A 25,102-nucleotide genomic window follows, 5' to 3' on the forward strand; every position below is an offset into this window, starting at 1 on the left:
AGCTTCCCGGGGCGGCGGCCGGGGCCTCGGGGGCGCGGGTCGGGCGGGGCTGGGCCCTGCGTGGGGAGCCGGACGTGGCGCTCGGGCCCTCGGCGCGAGAACAAAGGCCGGGCGGGCGTGCAGGCGGGGCGGTGTCGGCGGCCGGACCCCCGCGCGGGCCGCCTATCGGGGTGACTTTGAGGGCCGGGAGGCCGCAGGGGGCGAGCGCGGGGAAGGGGAACAATGAAATGGGGAAGCCGGGCCGCGCGCCGCGGGCGGAGTGGGGATTTAAAGCGGAAGCCGGGCGCGGTGTCGGGAAATGGGAAAATAACGGTTTCGGCCCTTTCGCTGTGCCAAGTCGCGGAGACGGCCGCGCTGTGGCCTCGCCCTTCTCCTGCCGAGGCTGGGGTCTGTCTGGCGCCGGCGCCCCGCGCGTGTCGGCCGGGGGGTTGCGCGGACCCCGGCCCGGGCCCGCGAATGAATGGGCCCGGTGGCCGCGCCAAGATGGCGCTCCCGGCGGTGCCTTTGTGGGGCGGCCGCCGCCGCTCCGAGTTTCGGGGCCCGGTTTGCGATATTCCGAAGGCCCGAAGGTGGGGGAGAGGACAGGAAATAGCGCAAAGGCTGGGTGTCTTCCTCCTGCCTGGATCGGCTTTTCGGCTGAAAGCTGGGTGGGGGTGGGGAGTGGGGAGCTGAAAATCCCACACGGCTGCTGGCTGAGGCTTTTGACTTTTAAGAACCTCCTATATTTTTCCCTGTCAATCGATAGTTGGTTCAAATGGTATTTTAACATTTCTTGTGTCCTTTAAATTACATGGTTAGCATGCAGAAGCAGTATCAGCTTTGTTTGCTTAATTCATCTTCATGGAAGCCTTTTTTTAAAAAAAAAATAATAATAGAGATGGGATCTCTGTGTAAAAGAGAACCTGTTAACCAGGCTGGTCTCGAACTTTGGGTCTCAAGTGATCCTCCCGCTTCAGCCTCCCAAAGTGCTGGAATTAGAGGCCTGAGCCACCGTGTCCATCCTGTCTTCATGGAAGGTTTTTGTTAGGATTGTGAAATGCATTTATTGAAGGAAAATGCCGATGTTAAAATTTGTGTTTTGAAAAGGGAGTTGGTGTGCATTTACAGTTAGGGTATTCAGTACTCGACTTGTGGATAAATAGTGTAAAAATCTTAACCTACGGTTTTCGTTTGGGGAGCATTGGTTCATTGTATTTTCAGGTTGCTATCTATCTGATAACAGTAGTCTCAAATAGTATTAGCTGATTAAGCCGTTGCTGGTGAGATTATTAAGAAAATGTGAAGATTATTTTTCATGATTAGCAAATGGACGTATTAGTTTGTGAAAAGTCCCAGTGAACCATGCATACTGAATAAGGCCTTTGGAGCAAGCATTGTTACCGATAAGGTTTCTGCATAAATTATTTTCTAATCTGAAGTGATAGTCTTTTCGGAGAGGGAGGAGCTCTTTATTGAATGTAAGGTTTTAATTTTCATGCTATTGAGATATATAGTTTATTCTGGATTCTTTGGGAAAGTATATATATCAAGAAAGTGAATAGGCAGGTCCTTCTTTCTTTGCTAACGCTGGGCGCGTGGCTGGGGATGAAGCTGGTGCCACTGACATGGAGACAGGTCTGAGAGCCCCCCCGGGGTAGGACTGAGTGGTGGATTTTGGCTTGGTTTATGGTAAGGCAGAACTTTATTATTTTTTGAGATGGAGTTTCGCTCTTGTTGCCCAGGCTGGAGTGTAATGGTGCGATCTCAGGTCATTGTAACCTCTGCCCCCCAGGTTCAAGTGATTCTCCTGCCTCAGCCTCCCGAGTAGCTGGGATTACAGCTACCGCCACCACACCCAGCTAATTTTTTGTATTTTTAGTAGAGAAGGGGTTTCACTATGTTGGCCAAGCTGGTCTTGAACTCCAGACCTCAGGTGATTCACTCACGTTGGTCTCCCCAAGTGCTGGGATTACAGGCGGGAGCCACCGCGCCCCGCGGTAAGGCGGAACTTTCTAACAAGTAGAGAGCTGCGCAGAAATGAACTGCAACTGCAAGGTCTACAGGCTCATCCTGTCAACCCTGGGGAAAGGCTGGACTGCAGGTGTTGGGCGGTGGTCCCAGGTTAGGAGCGTTTGGTTTTGTCAACACTGAAAGTCCCTTTTTTTTTTTTTCTTTTAGACGTTGAGAGTTGGAAAATCAGTTAAGTTCTGAGGTGCCTGTGCCCCCTCCCAGTTAAGCACGCACTGTCCAGGCCCAGTGTGAGGATGACATTTCATCTTCTGCTGGAACCTTTCAAGATGAGTCTTATAGAGGAAACTGTTCCAGCATTAAATTTCAGCTCAGAATTGACTTTGTCAAAAGAGCATATCCACTGGACAAAAGCTATTTCTCTCGCATAATCTGAATTTATGACACAGTCATAGTTATCTCATGAGATAAGTAGTGACAGTGCTCTTCGGTGATACCTTTAAAATGTTTTTATTTTTCTTTGATATCTTCAGTTAACTCTGTTTTTGGGGGGGTGGGAGAGTTGAAGTAAATTTTCTCAGATTTAATTTTGATCTTAGAAGATTCAAGAGGCTGCAGAATAGTGTTTTTTGTTGTCGTTTGTTTTTAAGCGTAAAACCCACTGGGTGTGGTGACTCACGCCTGTAATCCCAGCACTTTGGGAGGTGGGGCGGATCACATGAGGCCAGGAGTTTGAGGCCAGTCTGGCCAACATGGTGAGACCTTGTATCTACTAAAAATATAAAAATTGGCCAGACGCGGTGGCTCGTTCCTGTAATCCCAGCACTTTGGGCGGCTGAGGCGGGTGGATCACGAGGTCAGGAGATGGAGACCATCCTGGCTAACACAGTGAAACCCCGTCTCTACTAAAAATAGAAAAAATTAGCCAGGCGCGGTGGCAGGTGCCTGTGGTCCCAGTTACTCGGGAGGCTGAGGCAGGAGAATGGTGTGAACCCAGGAGGTGGAGCTTGCAGTGATCCAAGATCGCGCCACTGCACTCCAGCATGGACGACAAGTGAGACTCGTCTCAAACAAACAAAAAGCCGGGCGTGGTGGTGGGCGCCTGTAATCCCAGCTACTCAGGAGGCTTAGGCAGGGGAATCGCTTGAACCCAGGAGGCAGGGATTGCGGTGAGCCGAGATTGCACCACTGCACTCCAGCCTGGGTGACAGAGCGAGACTGTCTCAAAAGAGTTAAACCCCTGTAAATCTTTTTAATGCCCAATGACTTCGCTTTCAAACTTGTATCATGTAGGTAGATTTATATTGATCACTTGAGAAGTAGAATTTGAGGAGTCAATTTATTTCTCAAAGGAGGTGTTGTACTATCCCGCAAAAGTACCAGAGCTTTGTTCTCTTCCGTTTGCTTTGTTAAAAATTTTCTGTGTCTTCTGGTTCATTTTCTGTGTGTGTTGGTCCACTGGAAAAGTTGTAGCTTTGTAGCTAAATACAGCTTTGATTAAAGGATGAGAAAGGTCTTCAGGGCATCTGTAGACTCATCTACCATCAGTTGACTTTTTGTAGCTAATACTTTAATGAATAACATTGATTTTATTTTAGAAGTGCAGTGTTGGCATTTATTGTAGTTTTGTCATTGGATTGTTTGTCTCTGCCCAAAAGATTTGGCTCATGTCGGTCTCTAATTGGATTACATTCTTACTGTCTGTGACTTTGGCTTTAGCATTAGTGGATTGGTAATAGATACTCTCAATTTTTAAATCTGGCTTGACCATATGGCAGGCCATGTTATTTTGAAACCCCTATTTAGCGTAAGTCTCATAAGACATGGAACACAAATTTTTAGAAAATTTTAAACTGGTTTGGCTGGGCGTAGTGGCTCATGCCTGTAATCCCAGCACTTTGGGAGGCCGAGGCAGGTGGATCATGAGGTCAGGAAATTGAGACTACCCTGGCTAACATGGTGAAACCCCGTCTCTACTGAAAATACAAAAAATTAGCCTAGTGTGGTGGCAGGCACGTGTAATCCCAGCTACTTGGGAGGCTGAGGCAGGAGAATGGCGTGACCCGGGAGGCGGAGGTTGCAGTGAGCCAAGATCGCGCCAGTGCACTCCAGCCTGGGCGACACAGTGTGACTCCGTCTCAAAAAAAAAAAAAAAAAAAATTTAAACCGGTGTTTAAATTCTGATTTCAGGTTTGCATTTGTTAAGAGTGGTTGGAGAGATTATGAAGTAGGCAATTCAGTTAAGTGTTTGGTTTAGGAACATAGAATAAGGAGATAACATACATTTAAAATGGAAACTATCAGAAATAGTTTATGAAACTGCAGTGTTCAACGTTACTGAAAGAAAAAGTAGGGCAAACATACACGGGAGTGTGTATGAAGAGAGAGAAATATAACATCACATCAGCTGCTCTGGGAGAGGGATGGAGCACTACCTCTTTCAAAGCTGTGTATTTTGTTCCAGAATTTTGATTGAAGAAATATAGACAATCTATAGACATTTGAGTTTGCTAGTGGATTAGTGGAATGCTGAAAGCTTTTTTTGTTTTGAGACAGTCTCACTCAGCCGCCCAGGCTGGAGTGTAGTGGCGCAGTCTCGGCTCACTGCAACCACCGTCTCCCAGGTTCAAGTGATTCTCCAGTCTCAGCCTCCCGAGTAGCTGGGATTACAGGCACCCACTGTCATGCCCAGATAATTTTTTAAAGTTTTATTTTAGTAGAGACAGACTTTCACTATGTTGACCAGGCTGGTCTTGAACTCCTGACCTCAGGTGATCCGCCCATCTCAGCCTCCCAAAGTGCTAGGATTACAGGCGTGAACCACTGCGTTCTGCCGGGATGCTGAAAGTTTTTTTTAAATCTTTTAGCCTCTTGTTTTTGTGGCAGTGCCTACCATTGGGTGCCATGGTAATCAGTGGAAATTACTCCTGGCTTTCAGTGGTAGAAAAGCTTTCTGTTTTATAGAGCAATGTTGCTTGTTTTCTTTCTTTTTTTTTTTTTTTTTGAGACGGAGTCTCGCTCTGTCGCCCGGCCTGGAGTGCAGTGGCCGGATCTCAGCTCACTGCAAGCTCCGCCTCCCGGGTTTACGCCATTCTCCTGCCTCAGCCTCCCGAGTAGCTGGGACTACAGGCACCCGCCACCTCGCCCGGCTAGTTTTGTATTTTTTAGTAGAGACGGGGTTTCACCGTGTTAGCCAGGATGGTCTCGAACTCCTGACCTCGTGATTCGCCCGTCTCGGCCTCCCAAAGTGCTGGGATTACAGGCTTGAGCCACCGCGCCCGGCCTGTTTTCTTTTTTTTAAGATTAAGTGAAAGTATTTCTTTTTTTATGTCTTCTTAAATTAGAATTCTGAAAAAGACCCATTTTTTAAAAGTTAACTGATTAAAAAGACCAAATTAAGATTATCTAAGGCAAATCTTTTTTTTTTTTTGAGATGGAGTTTCGTTCTTATTGCCATTGCTGGAGTGCAATGGGGCGGTCTTGGCTCACTGCAACTTATGCCTCCCGGGTTCAAGCGATTCTCCTGCCTAGCAGTCTCCCAAGTAGCTGGGATTATAGGCGCCTGCCACCACACCCAGCTGATTTTTGTGTTTGTAGTAGAGATGGGGTTTCACCATGTTGGCCAGGCTGGTCTCCAACTCCTGATCTCAAGTGATCTGCCTGCCTCTGCTTCCCAAAGTGCTGGAATTACAGTTGTGAGCCACTGCGCCCAGTTTATCTAAGATAATTCTTAAGTTTATTCTGTTGAACGTATTTTGCCGTTCAACAGAATGGCAAAATGGGAGGCCGAGACGGGCGGATCACGAGGTCAGGAGATCGAGACCATCCTGGCTAACACGGTGAAACCCCGTCTCTACTAAAAAATACAAAAAACTAGCCGGGCGAGGTGGTGGGCGCCTGTAGTCCCAGCTACTTAGAGGCTGAGGCAGATAAAATAATGATTTGATCATTAGTTGCTGCAAGCTCACTAATGCATTTTATCAAGAGAGGACTTTATGTATTAATTCATTCACCTGTTAAAATTGGAATACTGGCTGGGCACGGTGGCTCACGCCTGTAATCCCAGCACTTTGGGAGGCTGAGACGGGTGGATCATGAGGTCAGGAGATCGAGACCATCCTGGCTAACACGGTGAAACCCTGTCTCTACTAAAAATACAAAAAATTAGCCGGGTGTGGCGGCGGGGGCCTGTAGGCCCAGCTACTTGGGAGGCTGAGGCAGGAGAATGGTGTGAACCCAGAGGGGCGGAGCTTGCAGTGAGTGGAGATCTCGCCGCTGCACTCCTCCAGCCTGGAGGACAGAGCAAGACTTCATCTCAAAAAAAAAAAAAAAAGAATTGGAATACTAAGGGCATCAATGGAATGTATTCTTGTTTACTGGTGGGTAATCGTGTCTCCATGCATGTCTGTGTGCAGTCCTGTGGCACTTAGAAAATATATTCCCTATGTTGATTACAGACTTCCCGCCGAGTGTTGTAATTAATAAAACTTTAAAAAATTCTGGGCTGGGTGTGGTGGCTTACGCCTGTAATCCCAGCACTTTTGGAGGCCAAGGTGAGCGGATCACCTGAGGTGGGGAGTTCGAGACCAGCCTGACCAACATGGAGAAACCCGTCTCTACTAAAAATACAGAATTAGTCGGGCATGGTGGCACATGCCTGTAATGTCATCTACTCGGGAGGCCAAGGCAAGAGAATTGCTTGAACCTGGGAGGTGGAGGTTGTGGTGAGGTGAGATCGTGCCATTGTACTCCAGCCTGGGCAACAAGAGTGAAACTCCATCAAAAAAAAAAAAAAATTCTGGACACTTTCTAATTAGATGAGCATGTCAAAGAGTCTACAGTAGATTTCAGAAGTTTGTCATAGGAATTTTAAAATAGTTCCTGGCCAGGCTGCCGGGTTCGCGCCTCAAAGCCCTGCTATCACAGCCATTTGTTGGGTGAGCCGCCGAGACGGGACGATTCACGAGGTCAGGGATATCGAGACCATCGCGTGGCTTAACACGGTGAAAACCCGTCTCTACTAAAAAATACAAAAAACTGGCCAGCGAGGGTGGTGGGCCCTGTAGTCCCAGCTACTTAGAGGCTGAGGCAGGAGAATGCATAAACCGGGAGGCGGAGCTTGCGAGTGACTGAGAACCGGCCAGCTGCATTCCAGCCGGGGCAACGAGAGCAAGACTCCGTCTCAAAAAAAAAAAAAAAATAAATAAATAAATAAATGTTCCTAAATTCTAGGGAGGGAGAGAAATTCAGTAGTTTCCAAAAAGGATTGGCACTAAGTTAGAGCCCAGCTCAGCTCTGTCACCTCACTGGCTGATTTGCAGTGTTAGGAATTTTATTCGCACTGAAAATCAAGATCAAGCCAACTTCTGCCTTTCCACAGGAGCTTTCTGTCCTCCCTGAGCCTGCCTTAATTTAGGTCACCTGCAGTGTTAGGACTTCTGTGTCTGTCCTTATCTGTGACACAGGCATCCTAGAGCCGCCTTCATGGGGTCATTGTAAGGATTGAGTGAGTCCAGATGCGGGCACTGATAACGGAGCTGTGCAAGGGTTAGCCATTTCTGTTGCTGATGGCCTTGGTTTGTAAAGATTTCTTTTATGGCAAGGTTAAAAAATGTTATTGTAAGATGAGAGTGTACTGAGATTTTTCTTTATTTTTCCATGGTTCCAGAAGAATATTAGTTCAGGGTGTGGAACATACATATTAGCTATCTTTGCAAATCCCTATCACTTATTTACTGCCTCACTTTCTTTTTTTTTTTTTTTTTTTTGAGACAGAGTCTTGCTCTGTGGCCCGGCCAGGAGTGCAATGGCCGGATCTCAGCTCACTGCAAGCTCCGCTTCCCGGGTTCACGCCATTCTCCTGCCTCAGCCTCCCGAGTAGCTGGGACTACAGGCATCCGCCACCACGCCTGGCTAATTTTTTGTATTTTTAGTAGAGATGGGGTTTCACCATGTTAGCCAGGATGGTCTCGATCTCCTGACATTGTGATCCGCCCATCTTGGCCTCCCAAAGTACTGGGATTACAGGCGTGAGCCACTGTGCCCGGCCTTTACTACCTCACTTTCTACTAAATCTTCTCTCACATCCTTGTCTTTTCTTGAAAGGTTTTTCTTTTTATTTCTTTTTTTTTTTGAGACAGGGTTTTGCTGTGTCACCCAGGCTGGAGTGTGGAAAGTGATGGTATGATCATGGCTCACTGCAACCTGGACCTCTGGGGCTCATACAATCTTCCTGCCTCAGTTTTACAAGTAACTGGGACCACAGGCACATACCACCTTGCCCAGCTAATTTTTTTAAATTGTTTGTAGAGACAGGGACAGGCTGGTCTCCAGCTCCTGAGTTCAAGTGGTTCTCCTGCCTTAGCCTCCCAAAGTGTTGGGATTATAGATGTGAGCCACAGCACCCTGGTCTTAAAGGCTTTCCTTTACCTTTGCAGAATAATCTTGAACTATGCCTCATTTTGAAAACTGGTAAGTTTTTGTCCTTTTTTTTTTTTTGAGACGGAGTTTTGCCCTGTCGCCCAGGCTGGAGTGCAATGGCGCGATCTCGGGTCACTGCAACCTCTACATTCTGGGTTCAAACAATTCTCCTGCCTCAGCCTCCAGAGTAGCTGGGATTACAGGCGCCCGACACCACACCCAGCTGATTTTTGTATTTTTAGTAGAGACGGGGTTTCACTGTATTGGCCAGTCTGGTCTCGAACTCCTGACCTCACCCGCCTCGGCCACCCAAAGTGCTGGGATTACAGGCATGAGCCACCATGCCCTGCCCGTTTATGTTCATTTTTTAGAGAATTCTCCTCCCCCCATTTATGAAGCTAGAGTTCTTTGAATTTCACCAAAATTTGTTGACATTCCTTGATTTTTGCTGACTAGGGACAATAATTAAATATTTTCCACTTATTTTTATAAACTGTAATACTGATTTGTTTATTTATTTAACAAATGTTGACTTAGCACCTTCTCTCTCTCTTTTTTTTTTTTTTTTTTTTTTTGAGATGGAGTCTTGCTCTGTCACCCAGGCTGGAGTGCAGTGGCGTGATCTCGGCTTACTGCAACCTCTGCCTCCCGAGTTCAGGCGCTTCTCTTTCCTCAGCGTCCCAGATAGTTGGGATTACAGGCACATGCTGCCCCGCCTGGCTAATTTTTTTTTTAAATCTTTGTAGAGATGGTGTTTCACTGTGTTGCCCATGCCGGTCTCGAACTCCTGAGCTCAGGCAGTCCTCCTGCCTTGGCCTCCCAAAGTGCTAGGATTATAGGCGTGAGCCACTGTGCCCGGCCCCAATTTAGCACCTTACTGGGTCCTGAGGCTGTGAGCCGTAGTAGAAGGCACGTGATCCAGGGCCTTGCTGAATTCATGGTCTGATAGGGAGCCTGACACGCGTGCACAGAGCAGAGGGCATTGGCTGTGGCTCCCAGGGAGACCACCCTGTCCAGAGTTTAGTGGCAGCTTCTCATAAAAAAGCTTCAAGTTGAGACCTGAACTGGAGTCTGTCTGGCAGCCAGGTGGGGATGGAGGGGAGGAGTGTATCCTAGGCTGATGAGATGGTGTGTTTTTTATCCGGCAACCAACTGGTCTCCTTTACTGTCTCTAGCACCCAGCACAATGTGTGCCAGGTGCTCAGTAATTATCCAGCGGGTAAGAGCACAGCACATCCAGGGACGGAAGTTCCAAAGGGCTAGCAGAGTGGTGAGAAGTGGAAGCCAAAAGGTTTAGAGCCTGGATAAAGAGCTTTTACCTTGAGGCCAGTTACAGTGGCTCACGCCTGTAATCCCACCACTTTGGGAGGCCAAGGCGGGCGGATCATTTGAGGTCAGGAGTTTGAGACCAGCCTGGCCAACATGGTGAAACCTCGTCTCTACTAAACATATAAAAATTAGCCAGGCATGGTGGTGCACACCTGTATTCTCAGCTACTCATTAGGCTGAGGCACAAGGATGGCTTGAATCCGGGAGGCGGAGGTTGCAGTGACCCAAGATCACCCCAGCCTGGGTGACAGAGTGAGACTCAAAAAAGAAGAAAAAAATGAACTTTTACCTTGAGAGCTTCAGGAAGCCTTGGAAGAGTTGTAAGGAGATTGATCTGATGGGGATCATTACTTGGTAGTTGAACGTAGAGTGCCCAGGGGAGGGAGGGGCCTCTAGTCAGTTGGCAAAGCTGGTGTAGAAAAGGAAAGGGGTCTGGAGCAGGGTGATGATTGATAAGACCCGGTGACCGAAGGGAAGGTGAGAGTGGCGAGAAAGATGTAAATGACCACAGGTTTCCATCTGCCCTCTGGTTAGCTGTGGGGTATGATGAGTTTAGTTTGTGCGTGTTGGGTTTGAGGACTTTCTGAGGCATTCTCATGTTTTGCATCAAGGGTACAGCGGGACTTAGACTTTCTCCTCCCGGTCCTTGGAAAACTCTCCTCCTGGCTGTGTGTTTGCACAGTTCACTCCCTCTCTCCATTCAGGCCTTTGTTCATGTATCCCTTCCTCCGAGGGTGTGCTCTGATCTCATTGATCTCTGTCGCTTTACCCCACTCTGTCTTCATAGCCTGATACTGCTCTTCCCACTTGTTCTAAGCTCCGTGGACACAGGCACTCTGGTTCACTGCAGACCAGCCCCTAAAACAGTACGCAGTAAATGTTGACATAGTGACTCCTGTACCTGTGAACGGGGTGCTCTGGAGGATAGGTCTGGATGGAGGCAGGCCTTTGGGAGTTAGCAACATTTCAATGATGATTGAAGTCTTAGGAGCAGTGGTCACTTAGAGCAGTGGTTCTTAAAGTGTGATCGTGGACCCCTAGGGGCTCCTGAGACCGTTTCAGGAATTCACTTGGTCAGAACTATTTTCATAATCATATTAAGATGTTATTTAACTTTTCATTGTGTTGACATTTCATTGATGCTGCAGAAGCAGTGGAGGGTAAAACTCCTGTCTCCTTAGCACAGCTCAAGGCTTTGGTTCCAAACTAGTCTCAGCAGCCACTGTCAAGGCACTCACAGTGCTCTTCACTGCCATGAACCCACAGTGAAAGAAAACCCTGTTAATCTAATGTCCTTGGTGAAGCAATAAAAATTGACTGTATTAAACCTTATCATTTGAAAATCTATTTTTGTAGTATTTTGTGTGATAAAATGGAAGTAGGTATAAAGCACAGTGAAATACACTAGCTGTCTCAGGAGGAGTTGTGTAATTGAGTTGAAAGAATGGCAGACAGGAAACAACGGCTGTTTAGATTAGATGTGGATATTTGGCAGATACTATCTTGAAAATGAATGAAGTGAAAGAGATACTTCAAGGAAAATAACTAACACTATTGTTGCCAGTAATAAAATTTGAGCTTTCAAAGGAACATTTTGGAAAACTTGGTTCTGCTACCATGAGCTTGACATCTTCCCAGTATTGATAGACTTTTCTTATAAGCTAGGTGATGATACTAATGAAATTTAAAAAATATGTAATGAAATGTGTCAGTATTTGAAAGATCTGCTTAATTCAGTGAACCTACATTTTCCTACATTGCCTGTAATCCCAGCACTTTGGGAGGCTGAGGCAGGCGGGTGACTGGAGGTCGGGAGTTCAAAACCAGTCTGGTCAACGTGGTGAAACCCCATCTCTACTAAAAATACAAAAAAATTAGCTGGGCGTTGTGGCATATGCCTGTAATCCCAGCTACTCGGGAAGCTGAGGCGGGAGAATCACTTGAACTTGGGAGGCAGAGGTTGCAGTGAGCCGAGATTGCGACACTGCACTCCAGCCTGGGGGATAGAGCGAGACTGCATCTCAAAAAATAAAATAAAATAATAAAATAAAATAAAATAAAATATAAAATGAATTTTTGTTCTTGATTACACCTCACACCTGTAATCCCAGTGCTTTGGGAGGCTGAGGCAGGAGGATCGCTTGAGGCCAAGAGTTTGAGACCAGCCTGGGCAACATAGACCCCCATTTGTACAAAAGATTTGAAAATTAGCCAGGTATTCTGGGGAGGCTGAGGCAGGAGGATTGATTGAGCCTGGCAGGTTGAGGTTGCAGTGAGCTGTGGTTGTACCATGGCACTCCAGCCTGGGTGACAGACTGAGACCCTATTTCTTTTTTTTTTTCTTTTTTTTTTTGGAGACAGAGTCTCACTCTGTCACCCAGGCTGGAGTACAGTGGCGTGATCTTGGCTCACTGCAAGCTCCGTCTCCCGGGTTCACGCCATTATCCTGCCTCAGCCTCCTGAGTAGCCGGGACCACAGGCGCCCACCACCACGCCCGGCTGATTTTTTGTATTTTTAGTAGAGACGAGGTTTCACCATGTTAACCAGGATGGTCTCGATCTCCTGACCTCGTGATCCACACGCCTTGGCCTCCCAAAGTGCTGGGATTACAGGCGTGAGCCACTGCGCCGGGCCAGCTGAGACCCTACTTCTTTAAGAAAAAAAAACAAAAGAAACCTCTTCTTTTTCTTTTAACTGCATATCTATGTGAGACTGAATTTTCCTCATAGACTTCAGCTAAAACTGTGTGTTGCAGCAGGCTGAGAGCAGACACAGATGTGAAGATCCATTGCTTCCATTGAGGCAGACAATACAAATATAAAATACAGCTTCTCACCAGATTATTTTCTTCCTTTTTTTTTTTTTTGAGACGGAATCTCGCTCTGTTGCCCAGGCTGGAGTGCAGTGGCTGGATCTCAGCTCACTGCAAGCTCTGCCTCCCGGGTTTATGCCATTCTCCTGCCTCAGCCTCCGGAGTAGCTGGGACTACAGGCGCCCGCCACCTCGCCCAGCTAGTTTTTTTTTTGTATTTTTTAGTAGAGACGGGGTTTCACCATGTTAGCCAGGATGGTCTCGATCTCCTGACCTCGTGATCCACCCGTCTCGGCCTCCCAAAGTGCTGGGATTACAGGCTTGAGCCACCGCACCCGGCCTATTTTTCTTAAAAAAGAGACGGAATCTCGCTCTGTCGCCTGGGCTGGAGTGCAGTGGCATGATCTTGGCTCACTGCAAGGTCTGCCTCCTGGGTTCACACCATTCTCCTGCCTCAGCCTCTCAAGTAGCTGGGACTACAGGCGCCTGGCTAATTTTTTGTATTTTCAGTAGAGATGGGGTTTCACCGTGTTAGCCAGGATGGTCTTGATCTCCTGACCTCATGATCTGCCCACTTCCCAAAGTGCTGGGATTATAGGCGAGCCACTGTGCCCAGCCAAGAAAATAGTTATTCTTTATAAAAACGTTATGTATGGTCACATGCAGTGGGCTTGTTTTCAAATCATTTAATAAACAATTTTAGAACATCTCAGTTTTAATTTATAGCATAGTAAATATTGATAAATCAAACCCTCATAAACAAAAGCCCCTGGGGTCCTTAATAGTTGAGGATGTAGAGGGGGCCTGAGCTGAAATATCTGAGCAGCGCTGGTTTAGAGAGTGGGCCAGGCCCAGGGCACCTGTGGGGACCAGAGAAGTTGTCAGCTGGAGGCAGGCACCCTGTCCCTGCCCCCGTGTGCAGTACTATAGGATTGTGCCTTTTCCTGGGGAGGAGAACCGAGATTTGTCAGCGGTGAAGACCCATTGGTGTAGCTTGAGAAGAGGCCCAGCCGGGCGTGGTGGCTCAAGCCTGTAATCCCAGCACTTTGGGAGGCCGAGACGGGCGGATCACGAGGTCAGGAGATCGAGACCATCCTGGCTAATACGGTGAAACCCCGTCTCTACTTAAAAGACAAAAAACTAGCCGGGCGATGAGGCAGGCGCCTGTAGTCCCAGCTACTCGGGAGGCTGAGGCAGGAGAATGGCGTAAACCCGGGAGGCGGAGCTTGCAGTGAGCTGAGATCCAGCCACTGCACTCCAGCCCGGGTGGCAGAGCGAGACTCCGTCTCAAAAAAAAAAAAAAGAAAAGAGAAGAGGCCCTTGTATTAGGGATGTGCAGAGGAAGAGAAACACATAAAGGAGTGACCAGACGTTGGGAGACCCAGCACTAGTGTCATGGAGCCTACAGAGGGTGTTCTGAGAGCAGAGGGAATGGTCTGAAGTTGGAGCTGGATTCATCAGTGGTAGAGATTGCTGAGGGCCAGTGAGTTCCAGTGGGGTGAGGAGAGTCTTATAGGAAAGTAGTCGGAGAGACAAGTGTGGGGCTAGGGGAGGCTCTGTCTGCACGGATTTTAGATGGGAATACTGACAGGGCAGCGCCCATAAAGGAAAAGGGGAGAGATCTTTGGTAAAATGCATATTCAGGGCCGAAGATGTGTCAAGGAGGGGCAGGTGATGGGCAGTGAATAAGATACGCCAACTTGCTTTGGTGAGAGACACGTCACCTATGAGACAGTGGGAAAGGCTGTGTGCTGAAAAAGATGGCGGATAAGTCTGTTGTAGGGCTCTAGGCATTGCTGGTGCTTCCATGTTGAAAAGGATGGTCAAAACATTTGAGGAGAGAGTAGGAGGAGGTGAGAAGACAAACCAGACAGACATCTGGGAAAAGAGGGTTCCAGGCAGGAGAAGCCCCAAGTCAGGGCTGTGCTTGGACTTGGAATTGAAATAAGTCCTGGAAAATTGGTTAATCCCCGCTTGGCATACATATTATGTAATTATGTGTTGGGAGAGGTACTTGAAGGTTTTCCTGTTGAAATAAATTCCCTACAACCTTGGCCTTCCAGTCCCTCTGCCTGACACTCCCATGGCAGTTGGCGCACTTGCGTTTTGCCCTGTTGAAGATGCCTGTGCCATTAGCTTGCATTTGTTGGGTACCTTCCTTGGATCAGGCACCATGCTGAGAACTATGCTATTACTGCATGGTCCTCACATCAGCTCTGATAGGTGCTGTTAATAGCTCCATCTTACAGATGACTGGATGTACAGGGAGACCAGGCAGCTGGCCGTGGTGACCGTGGAACCCATGCATGAACTCAGTTCTTGGTTCATTGCTCCTGGAGCCTGTGCAGTATAGACCTGCCGGCATGAGCTCTTTCTTCCCATTCGTCTGAGAAGACTTCTGTGTCTGCATTTGCCTCTTCCTATGTTAGCAAAAGGAGCATTCTTCCACTGGAAAACAGTTACCAACAATTTTATCTTGTCAGGGCTCCTTCTATTACACTTTAAAACATGCCTAAATCTTACGTAACTCCACACCCAGTTAATCTTGGTGTCTGTTCTAGCCACTCTTATTGTTTTTCTCTTTTTAAACTCCCCAATCTGTTTCCATTGCCTCCACCATCTATCCTGTCCTCTTTCTCTGGAGATCTTGTTCCTGTTGTCTCATTTTTGTTTTCAACTTTTTCATTTTGCTAATAAAAATGTCTAAGATGTTCATTGTAGTAAGTTGGGGGTTGGGCATAGTTGCTCATGCCTGTAATCTTAACACTTTGGGAGGCTGAGGCAGAATCACTTGAGGCCAGGAGTTTGAGACCAGCCTGGGCAACACAGCTAGTCCCTGTCTCTATTTTTTTTTTTAAATAAATAAAATTTTATAAAAAAGGGAAATTAGGAACATACAGCAAAAATCTGTAATCTCTCGATCAGGAAATAACCACATAAGATTATTATATTTCTTCTAGTGTTCTGTATTTCTCGTGCATGTGTGTGGAGATATTTTCCTCCGATTGGGGTCCCACTCTGTGTTTGTGTATTTTTTTTTTGAGACAGAGGCTCACTTTATTGCCCAGGCTGGAGTGCAGAGGCACAATCTCGGCTCACTGAAACCTCCACCTCCCCAGCTCAGGCGATTCTCCAGCCTCAGCCTCCTGAGTAGCTGGGATTACAGGCATACGCCACCATGCCTGGCTAATTTTGTATTTTTATTAGAGATGGGATTTCACCATGTTGGCCAGGCTGGTCTCAAACTCCTGACCTCAAGTGACCGCCCACGTTGGCCTCCCGAAGTGCTGAGATTACAGGCATGAGCCACCATGCCCAGCCTGTATATATATAGATTTTTAAAATTATGATTTTTCTACTTTGTAATTGTTTCCAAATGTCATTCATCTTGGAAAACGTGACTAGTAATTATGTAGATATCAGTGGTATTTCTTGTACCTTTATCCATATGCTGGACATCCTGGTTCTGCCATCTCAGATTTGAAGTCTGGAGCAAGCTGTTGAACATCTCTACCTCAGTTTTCTTGTCTTACAGGATTGTTGTGAGGACTGAATGACATGCTACACATAAAATTCTTAGCTTCAAGCCAAGCAGGACCTCAAAGTGTTAGCTTCCAGTACCGCTACTACTGATGGTGTTTGACTCCTTGCCTTCATTCCTGAAATGCTTCTCCATTGACCGGGTGTGTTGGCTCATGCCTATGACCCTTATCACTTTGAAAGACTGAGGAGGGAAGATTGAGACCAACCTAGGCAACATAGTGAGACCCCATTTTTGCACATGTGCGCACTTGCCCACTGGTTCGTGCATGTGCACGCTCGCTCTCGCTCTTTCTCTTCTCTCTCTCTGTGTCTCTTGTGTGCGCATGCGCGTCTTCTCTCTTGCGCTCTCTTTTCTTTTCTTTTCTTTTCTTTTTTTTTTTTTTGAGATGGAGTCTCGCTCTGTCGCCCGGGCTGGAGTGCAGTGGCCGGATCTCAGCTCACTGCAAGCTCCGCCTCCCGGGCTTACGCCATTCTCCTGCCTCAGCCTCCCGAGTAGCTGGGACTACAGGCGTCCGTCTCCTCGCCCGGCTAGTTTTTTGTATTTTTTTTTTTTTTTTTTAAGTAGAGGCGGGGTTTCACCGTGTTAGCCAGGAGGGTCTCGATCCCCGACCTCGTGATCCACCCGTTTTGGCCTCCCAAAGTGCTGGGATTACAGGCTTGAGCCACCGCGCCTGGCCTGCGCTCTCTTTTTCTTAACTGGGCCTGTTGGCATACACCTGTAGTCCCAGCTAGCTGTCTAGGAGGCTAAGGTGGGAAGATGGTTTGAACCCAGGAGTTCGAGGCTGCAGTGATCTGATTGTTCAACTGCACTCCAACCCTGTCTCTATTCAAAGAAAAAGGAAAAAAGTCCTTCTCCAAGCTGATCTGTGATTTCTACCCTTGTGGTTCTGGCTTAGTAAAGGTCTTCAGAAATTACACAGTGTTAGTTTCCTGTGGCTGCTGTAGCAAATCATCACAAGTTGGATGGCTCAGAATGGATTGATTCCCTCAGTTGTGGAGGACAGAAATCTGAAATCAGGGTGTTAGCAGGGCCCCAGTGCTTCTGAAGGCTCCAAGGGAAGACCCTTCCTTTCCTCTTTCTGGCTTCTGGTGCGTGCCAGCAGTGTGGCTTGTAGAGGAGCCACTCAGTCTACCTCTGTTTTCTGTGGGCTTTTCTCGGTGTCGCTATTCTCCTTATAAGGACATAGTTATTAGATTAGGGCCACCCTAATTCAGTATGACCTGGTTTTAACTTAACTAATCATACCTGGAAAGACGCTCCAAATAAAGTCACATTCCCACGTTCCACGTAGACGTGAATTTTAGGGGAGACACTGTTGAACCTGCTACAGTTCCTGGAGCTTCATCCTTTGCCCCTTGTGTTTCTAGCTGTCTCCCATGTCTTCCCATTCCCCCTGTGGCCAGGCTTGTGAAATGAAGTCTCCGTTGGAGGTTGAAGAAACTTATAAGAGAATTTAAATAGAAAAAGGGGCCGGATGCAGTGGCTCACGCCTGTCATCTCAGCACTTTGGGAGGCCAAGATGAGAGGATCACTTGAGCCCAGGAGTTCATAGCTGCAGTAAGCTATGATTGTGCCACTCTACTCCAACCTTGGTGACATAGCAAGACCCTGCCTCTAAAACAAAACAAAATAGAAAAAGGTAAAGTGTCCTTGGCCAGGTGTGATGGCTCATGCCTGTAATCCCAGCACTTTGGGAGGCCAAGGCGAGTGGATTGCTTGAGGCCAGAAGTTTGAGACCAGCCTGGCCAACATGCCAAAATTCTGTCCTGCTAAAAATACAAAAGATTAATAGGGTGTGGTGGCACACACCTGTGGACCCAGCTACTCAGAAGACTGAGGTATGAGAATCACTTGAACTGGAGAGGTTGAGGTTGCAGTGAGCTGAGATCACACCACTACACTCCAGACTGGGAGGCAGAGCGAGACTTTGTCTCAAAAAAACAGAAAAAGATAAAATATCTTATAAGCATGGGCCCCCAACTTGGTCTGTTAGGAGCCGGGCTGCACAGCAGGTGAGAGGTGGGCATGCGAGCATTCCCGCCTGACCTCCACCTCCTATCAGATCAGTGGCAGTGTTAGACTCTCATAGGAGCGTGAACCCCGTTGTGAGCTGCACACGCGAGGGATGTAGGCTGTGTGCTCCTTAGGAGAATCTAATGTTTGATGATCTGAGATGGAACAGTTTCATCCTGAAACCATCCCCTCTGTGGAAAAATTGTCCTTCACAAAAACAGTCCCTGGCGTCAAAAAGGTTGGGCACTGCTGCTATAAGGATTCTGAATGCTTCACAGAACGAAGTGCAGGAGGCACTTTTTTATTTTGAGACAGGGTCTCACTCTTTGTCCCCCAGGCTGGACTGCAGTGGCACCATCTCAGCTCACTGCAACGTCCGCCACACAGGCTCAAGCAATTCTCCTGTCTCAGCCTCCCAAGTAGCTAGGACTACAGGCATGTGCCAGCACGTCCAGCTAATTTTTGTTTTGTTTTGTTTTGTTTTTTTAGAGATAGAGTCTTGCTCTGTTGCCTAGGCTGGAGTGCAGTGGTGCAATCTCATCTCACTGCAACCTCTGCCTCCCAGGTTCAAGCAGTTCTCTTCCCTCAGCCTCCCAAGTAACTGGGACTACAGGTGCATGCCACCACGCCTGGCTTTCCCGGTGCTTTAGTAGAGACACGGTTTCACTGTGTTGCCCAGGCTGGTCTCCGACTCCTCAGCTCAGGCAGTCCGCCCGCCTCAGCCTCCCAAAGTGCTATGATTACAGACAGACATGAGCCACCAACCCCGGCCTCATTTTTGTATTTTTGGTAGAGACAGAGTTTTGCCGTGTTGACCAGGCTGCTCTTGAATTCCTGACCTCATATGATCTGCCCGTCTTGACCTCCCAGAGTGCTGGGGTTACAGGCGTGAGCCACTGCCCCTGGACGGGGCGCGTTGTGTCTGTGCTTTGCTAGTCGCCTTTCTTTTGTGGGAACTGAAGAGTGTTGTCCTTGGTGGCTTCCACAGGGATGGATTGAGGCTGCTGCCAGCATTTGTCCCACTGACTGTTCTTGGGGACCAGTAACCTAGATCAGAAGTCAGTGAGAAGACATAAAGAATGCCTCCAAAGCAGGGACTCTTTCCTTCCCTGTGAAGGCGCTGAGTCCCCTAGAGGCAGGTTTGTGTTCCCTCTTGTGTTTCGTCCCCACACTGCCTGCCTGGATACATTGGTGGTTGTCACAGCTGGGGTGTGCCACAGGGATCCTGCTCCACCATAGAGGATTGTCCAGTCCAGCACTCTCAGTGCCAACTTTATTTATTTAAGACGGAGTCTTGCTCTGTCGCCCAGGCTGGAGTGCGGTGGCACCATCTTGGCTCACTGCAACCTCCGCCTCCCGGGTTCAAGCAGTTCTGCCTCAGCCTCCTGAGTAGCTGGGATTACAGGTGTGAGCCACCACGCCTGGCTGATTTTTGTATTTTTAGTAGAGATGGGGTTTCACCATGTTGGCCAGGCTGGTCTCAAACTCCTGACCTCAGGTGATCCACCCACCTCGGCCTCCCAAAGTGCTGGGATTACAGGTGTGAGCCACCGCGCCCCGTCTCGGTGCCAAGTTTAAAAAGAGCATATTGCCACGGCCTTATATCAGTTACATATTGCTGGTTAACAAACTACCCCAAAATGAAGCGACTTAAAACAGTAACTTCTTGTTCGTCATCATGTGGGGGTATATGGATGTGGGCTGGGCTCGTCTCTGTTCACTGTGCTGGCCACGCTAGCAAGGGCAGTTTACAGTTGGTTGGCAGGTAAGCTGGGTTGTGCTTCCCATTAGCCTCACCCACATGGGCTTTCAGCCAGGGTGCCTCTGATCTCTTCAGCCTGCCCCTCCAACAGTCTAGCTCAGGCTTCCTCCCATAGTGGCTGAATTCCATGAGGGCAGGAGCAAAGTTTGACAGGCTACTTGAGGACATGTTTAGAAGTCACGGTGTCACCTCTGCTGTATTCCCTTGCTTAATGCAAGTTATAAGGCCTAGCACAGGCCAGGAGCACTGGCTCATGCCTGTAATCCCAGCACTTTGGGAGGCCAAGGTGAGAGAATGGCTTGAGGCCAGGAGTTTGAAACCAGCCTGGACAACATTAGTGAGACCCCATCTCTACAAAAAATAAAGGAGGAAAACAAAAAAAAGCAAAGCTTAGCACAGGCTTGGAGAGTAGGAGATAGACTCTGGTCCTTGATGGTGGGACCTGTAGAAACCATGGTCATTTTTCATCACAGCTCTTCCTATACTGTGTGACCTCGAGAACTGCCTGCTTTAGGATGCCCAGTTAATAATATGGTATCTGTGGGATGGAGTGAACTCTTTAACAAATATTTACCGAGTACTTACTTCGAGCAAGACACTGTGCTTGGTGATGATTGAGTACTGAGAAGCTGCAATTGATAGTTCATTCTCTGTGGGGAGATGGCGAACTTGAGGAAGCGAAGATTAGGCCTATGATAGGTGCTGGGAGCTGTTGGATGGAGAGGGCACTTGGTTTAGGGTATTTAGGGAAGGCCTGAAGGATGAGAAGGAACCAGGTAGGCAAGGAGCCTCCATGCTTCAGGTGGAGAACAGTGATTGCAGAGGCCCTGCAGCAGGGACAACAGGCTGAAACTCAGCTCAGAGGAGCAAATCTCTAGGGCAGAGGTAGGGGTGGAAGTCAGGCCTTGGCCATACAGCCTCAGGCAGGTGCCAGAGGCCTAGTTTGCCCAGGACAGTCTTGATTTACACCCAGTGAGTGAGTGTCCTGGTGCAGATGATGCATTTTCTACAGTTTCCACACTGGAGAAGAGCTTGGATGTTTTCCTTGATGCAGTGGGAAGCCGTTGAAAGATTTTAAGCACCAAGTGACAAAAGGTGAATTTTAAAAGCTTGTTAAGGCTGGGTGCAGTGGCTCGTGCCTATAGTCCTAACAGTTTGGGAGGTTGAGGCAGGAGGATTGCTTGAGCCCAGGAGTTCAAGACCCTGTCTCTACTTAAAAGAAAAAATTAGCTGGGTATCGTGGCATGTACTTGTAGTTCCAGCTACTGGCGAGGTTGAGGAGGGAGCATCACTTGAGCCCAGGAATTGGAGTTTGCAGTGAGTGAGCTATGATCACGCAACTGTACTGGAGCCTGGGCAACAGAGCGAGACCCTGTCTCAAAAAAAAAAAGAAAATAAAAAAGATTGTTCAGATTGCTGAATGGAAAATGGATTGTCGGGGGCACAGATTGAGACATAGGTCATTTTAAGGAGACTGTTGATGAGAAATGGCGTGGTTTGGCTGAGGATGGGGACTAAGGAAATGGGAAGAAATGGGCAGTAGAGTCAGCCAGGTTGCTGATGGACCCGGGTGTAGGGGAGTAGGGAAAGGAAGGAAGCCAGGATGATTTCTGTGTTTGCTTTGCACATTTAGAGGGTGGTGATGTTGAGCACTGAGGGAAGGCAAGTCTGTTGGCTGTGCAGAGCCATGCCTTGAACATCTGAAGCTCAAAACGGGTATAAGGCAACTAAGTGCCAACTGCTGGCTAACAGCCTGTTGGCCTGGAGTCCCGTCTGGAAGTCTTGGTCTTTCTGTCCTTGTGATGGTCAGTGGAGGAGTTAAGAGGACAGGTGGGGTGCCCAGCTATTAGAGGTTAGATCGAGGAGACACGGAGAGGTGGGATGTGACAGTGTAGGGTGCAGTTGAGGAGTCAGGTGAATGGGGGTGGGGAAAGGGTTCCTTAATTTTTTTTGTTTTGTTTTGTTTTGAGAGAGAGTCTCACTCTGTTGCCCTGGCTGGAGTGTAGTAGTGCGATCTGGGCTCACCACAACCTCCGCCTCGCGGGTTCAAGCAATACTCCTGCCTCAGCCTCCTGAGTAGCTGAGATTACAGGTGTGTACCACCACACCTGGCTACTTTTTGTATTTCTAATAGACACGAGGTTTCACCATGTTGGTCAGGCTGGTCTCTAACTCCTGGCCTTAAGTGATCCACCTGCCTCAGCCTTAATGGTAGCGAAAATGCTGGGATTACAGGTGTGAGCCACTGCACCTGGCCAAGGGTTCATTAAATTTAAGGACTGCAGGTACTAGATGGTCAACCTTTGTGGTGTCACAGTAAGGAGTGAAAGCCAGATTGGAGTCAGTTGAAACATAGGAGATGGAAGAGGAGACCACCTGTGTAGATACGACTTCAAGAAGGTTGCTCTAGAGGGCTCAGAGAAGGAGCTCAGTAGTTGGAGGGTGATGTGGGGAACAGTGGAGAGTTCTGTTTTTATTTTATTTTATTTTTTATTTTTTTGAGATGGAGTCTCTGTTGCCCAGGCTGGAGTGCAGTGGTGAAATCTTGGCTCACTGCAACCTCCACCTCCCAGTTTCAAGCGATTCTCCTGCCTCAGCCTCCTGAGTAGCTGGGATTACAGGTGCGTGCCACCAGGCCCAGGTAATTTTTTTTGTATTTTTAGTAGAGACGGGTTTCACTCTGTTGGTCAGGCTGGTCTTGAACTCCTGACCTCGTGATCCACCTGCCTTGGCCTCCCAAAGTGCTGGGATTACAGACATGAGCCACCGTGCCCCGCCAACTTTTTCGCTTTTTAAAAGGGGAAAACATGACCGGGTGCGGTGTCTCATGCTTGTAATCCCAGCACTTTGGGAGGCCGAGGCAGGTGGATCGCTTGAGGCGAGGAGTTTGAGACCAGCCTGGCCAACATGGTGAAATCCCATCTCTACTAAAAATACAAAAATTAGCTGAGCGTGATGGCGGACACCTGTAATCCCAACTACTCGGGAGGCTGAGGCAGGAGAATCGCTTAAACTCGGGAGGTGGAGATTTCAGTGAGCCAAGAGTGTGCCACTGCACTCCAGCCTGGGCAATAGAGCAAGACTCTGTCTCAAAAAAGAAGCTCTAAGGAGCTTGCAGGTACTGCTGCTGTTGCTGTTCCATGACCATAGGGTGAGACCAAGCGTGCTTGATGTAGGTGGGAATCAGCTGGCAGAGGAAGTGGGTGGCTTGGGGGTTCTCTCTTTCTACTCACAGGCCTGGCTCATCGTTGCTGCCAGCTATTAGGATTAAATTTAAATGGTCACGTGACCTTTTCTGTCAGCCGATTTTTGTGGCTTAAAAATTTCTTCTACTCAGTATGCAGCTCTGTCCAGTTAGCAATTTGGCTGTGACATGAAACACGTGATAGACCTATTTTTATTAACTCTTAAGAGGTTAGACTGCAGTTTGAATTAGCATAAAATTGCCTTTTTTTTTTTTTTTTTTTTTTTTTTTTTTTTTGAGACGGAGTCTCGCTCTGTCACCCAGGCTGGAGTGCAGTGGCGTAATCTTGGCTCACTGCAGCCTCTGCCTTCAGGGTTCAAGAGATTATCCTGCCTCAGCCTCCCAAGTAGCTGGGACCACAGGCATGTGCCACCATGCCCGGCTAATATTTGTATTTGTAGTAGAGATGGGGTTTCACCATGTTGGCCAGGCTGGTCTTGAACTCCTGACCTCAGGTGATTCACTTGCCTCTGCCTCCCAAAGTGCTCAGATTGCTTCTTATATCAGAAATAGGTTGAACTGGCTGGCTCTTAGCAGATGATTATATCTTACTGTAATTCCAGCAACACTAATGTGCATAACAGTGCATAAAAAAGTGTCTTGCTAAGCTCAGAATATTAGGTTTTGGAAAAGACAAAGTGCGATTCAGAAAGTTGAGTTTGATAGGGGAGGAATTTGATTTTTAAACAAAATGGATTGGTTGCAGTTGCTTATAACTATAATCCCTGTAATCTCAGGATCTGGGGAGGTTGAGTTGCCAGGATCCCTTGAGCCAGGAATTTGAGACCAGCCTGGACAATGTAGTGAGACCCCGTCCCTGCAAAAAGTTTAAAAAAAAAATTAGCTGGGCATGGTGCCTGTAGTCCTACCTACTGGGATGGCTGAGGCAGGAGTTTGAGGTTATAGTGAACTATGATCATGCCACTGTACTCCAGTCTGGGTGCCAGAGTGAGACCTTGTCTCAAAAAAGCAAAAACAAAACCCCACAAACAAAAACAAAAGATTGTCTTTGGGCCAGTGCGGTGACTCATACCTGTAATCCTAGCACTTTGGGAGGCCAAGGCGGGCAGATCACTTGAGGTCAAGAGTTCGAGACCAGCCTGGCCAACATGGTGAAAACCCTTCTCTACTAAAAACAAAAATTAGCTGAGTGTGGTGACAGGTGCCTATAATTCCAGCTACTCGGGAGGCTGAGGCCAGAGAATCTCTTGAGCCCAGGAGGTGGAGGTTGCAGTGAGTCTAGATTGTACCACTACACTCCAGCCTGGGCGACACAGTGAGACACTTGTCTCACAAAAAAAAAAAAAAGATTGTGTTTGTTTTTGAATCTGAAGACATAACAAAGCAGCATTACAAGTTGTGTTGTACAAGCGTGTTAGTGTAGGTAGTCCTTGATAAATTGAATATAAATAGCTCTGAAGTTTTTGTATATATTGACCCATTACAAAAATCAGAGACTTTCTTTCGGGGTTGGGAGGGCCGTTTGAGGGTCATTGGATCATCTGGAAGAAGAGGCAGAAAAGAGGAACCAGCTACATGATGAATAACTGTGATAAGGCAAATAGGCTCCTCTACTGCCACCTCCTCGTTTTTTCCTGCTTACTATTTCTGTGGCTGTGATTGTTGGGATTCACTGGAGGAGGAAGCAGGGACAGTAGGAAAAGCTCCAGTTCCTGATGGACCTGTGTTGCTGTTACTGCACCATCTTTTCTCTGACTACATCCCACCCGCCTTAGAGACACTAAGGTGGGGGCTGAGGTCCGCCCTGTAATTAACCATTAATCCTGTAATTAATTAACCCATAATTAATTAACCCTCATAATCCTCTTGGGCATGAATGGTTAGCTGAAACAGACTGTCCTTCGAGTGAAATTCTGTTTTTTAGATTCTTACAGAAGTCAGTAATAAGTGTCAGTGAATGGTCGGATGACATAAAGGAGCAGTGGACTGACCAGAGCCGCTGGTCTCTGTAAGTTTGCTTTTCTTTTTTGTAAATAACTTATTCTTTTTTTTTTTTTTTTTTTTTTTTTT

At 47.7% G+C, this 25,102-nt stretch overlaps 1 protein-coding gene and 1 long non-coding RNA gene across 4 annotated transcripts in view; one reads left to right on the forward strand and one right to left on the reverse strand.

The window, feature by feature from the left end:
- Window positions 1-4,853, reverse strand: part of GNB1-DT (GNB1 divergent transcript) — a 7,295-nt gene extending 2,442 nt beyond the window's left edge. The window contains exons 1-2 of the long non-coding RNA XR_014485102.1: window positions 4,841-4,853; window positions 439-643 (exon numbers count right to left, since the gene is read on the reverse strand). This is a non-coding gene — a long non-coding RNA (GNB1 divergent transcript). The remainder of the gene's footprint in view (window positions 1-438; window positions 644-4,840) is intronic.
- GNB1 (G protein subunit beta 1) overlaps window positions 76-25,102 on the forward strand; it is a 117,115-nt gene continuing 92,088 nt past the window's right edge. The window contains exon 1 of one of the 3 annotated variants that reach the window (XM_017882491.1): window positions 76-170. The gene's annotated coding sequence lies outside the window, so the exon portion shown is untranslated. Of the gene's footprint in view, window positions 171-24,958; window positions 25,041-25,102 lie in introns of those variants that run through there. The other 2 variants (XM_017882492.1, XM_017882490.1) reach the window with 2 other exon arrangements.

Source organism: Rhinopithecus bieti, unplaced genomic scaffold (assembly GCF_001698545.2).
Source record: "Rhinopithecus bieti isolate Rb0 unplaced genomic scaffold, ASM169854v2 scaffold_13351, whole genome shotgun sequence".
NCBI lineage: Eukaryota > Metazoa > Chordata > Mammalia > Primates > Cercopithecidae > Rhinopithecus > Rhinopithecus bieti.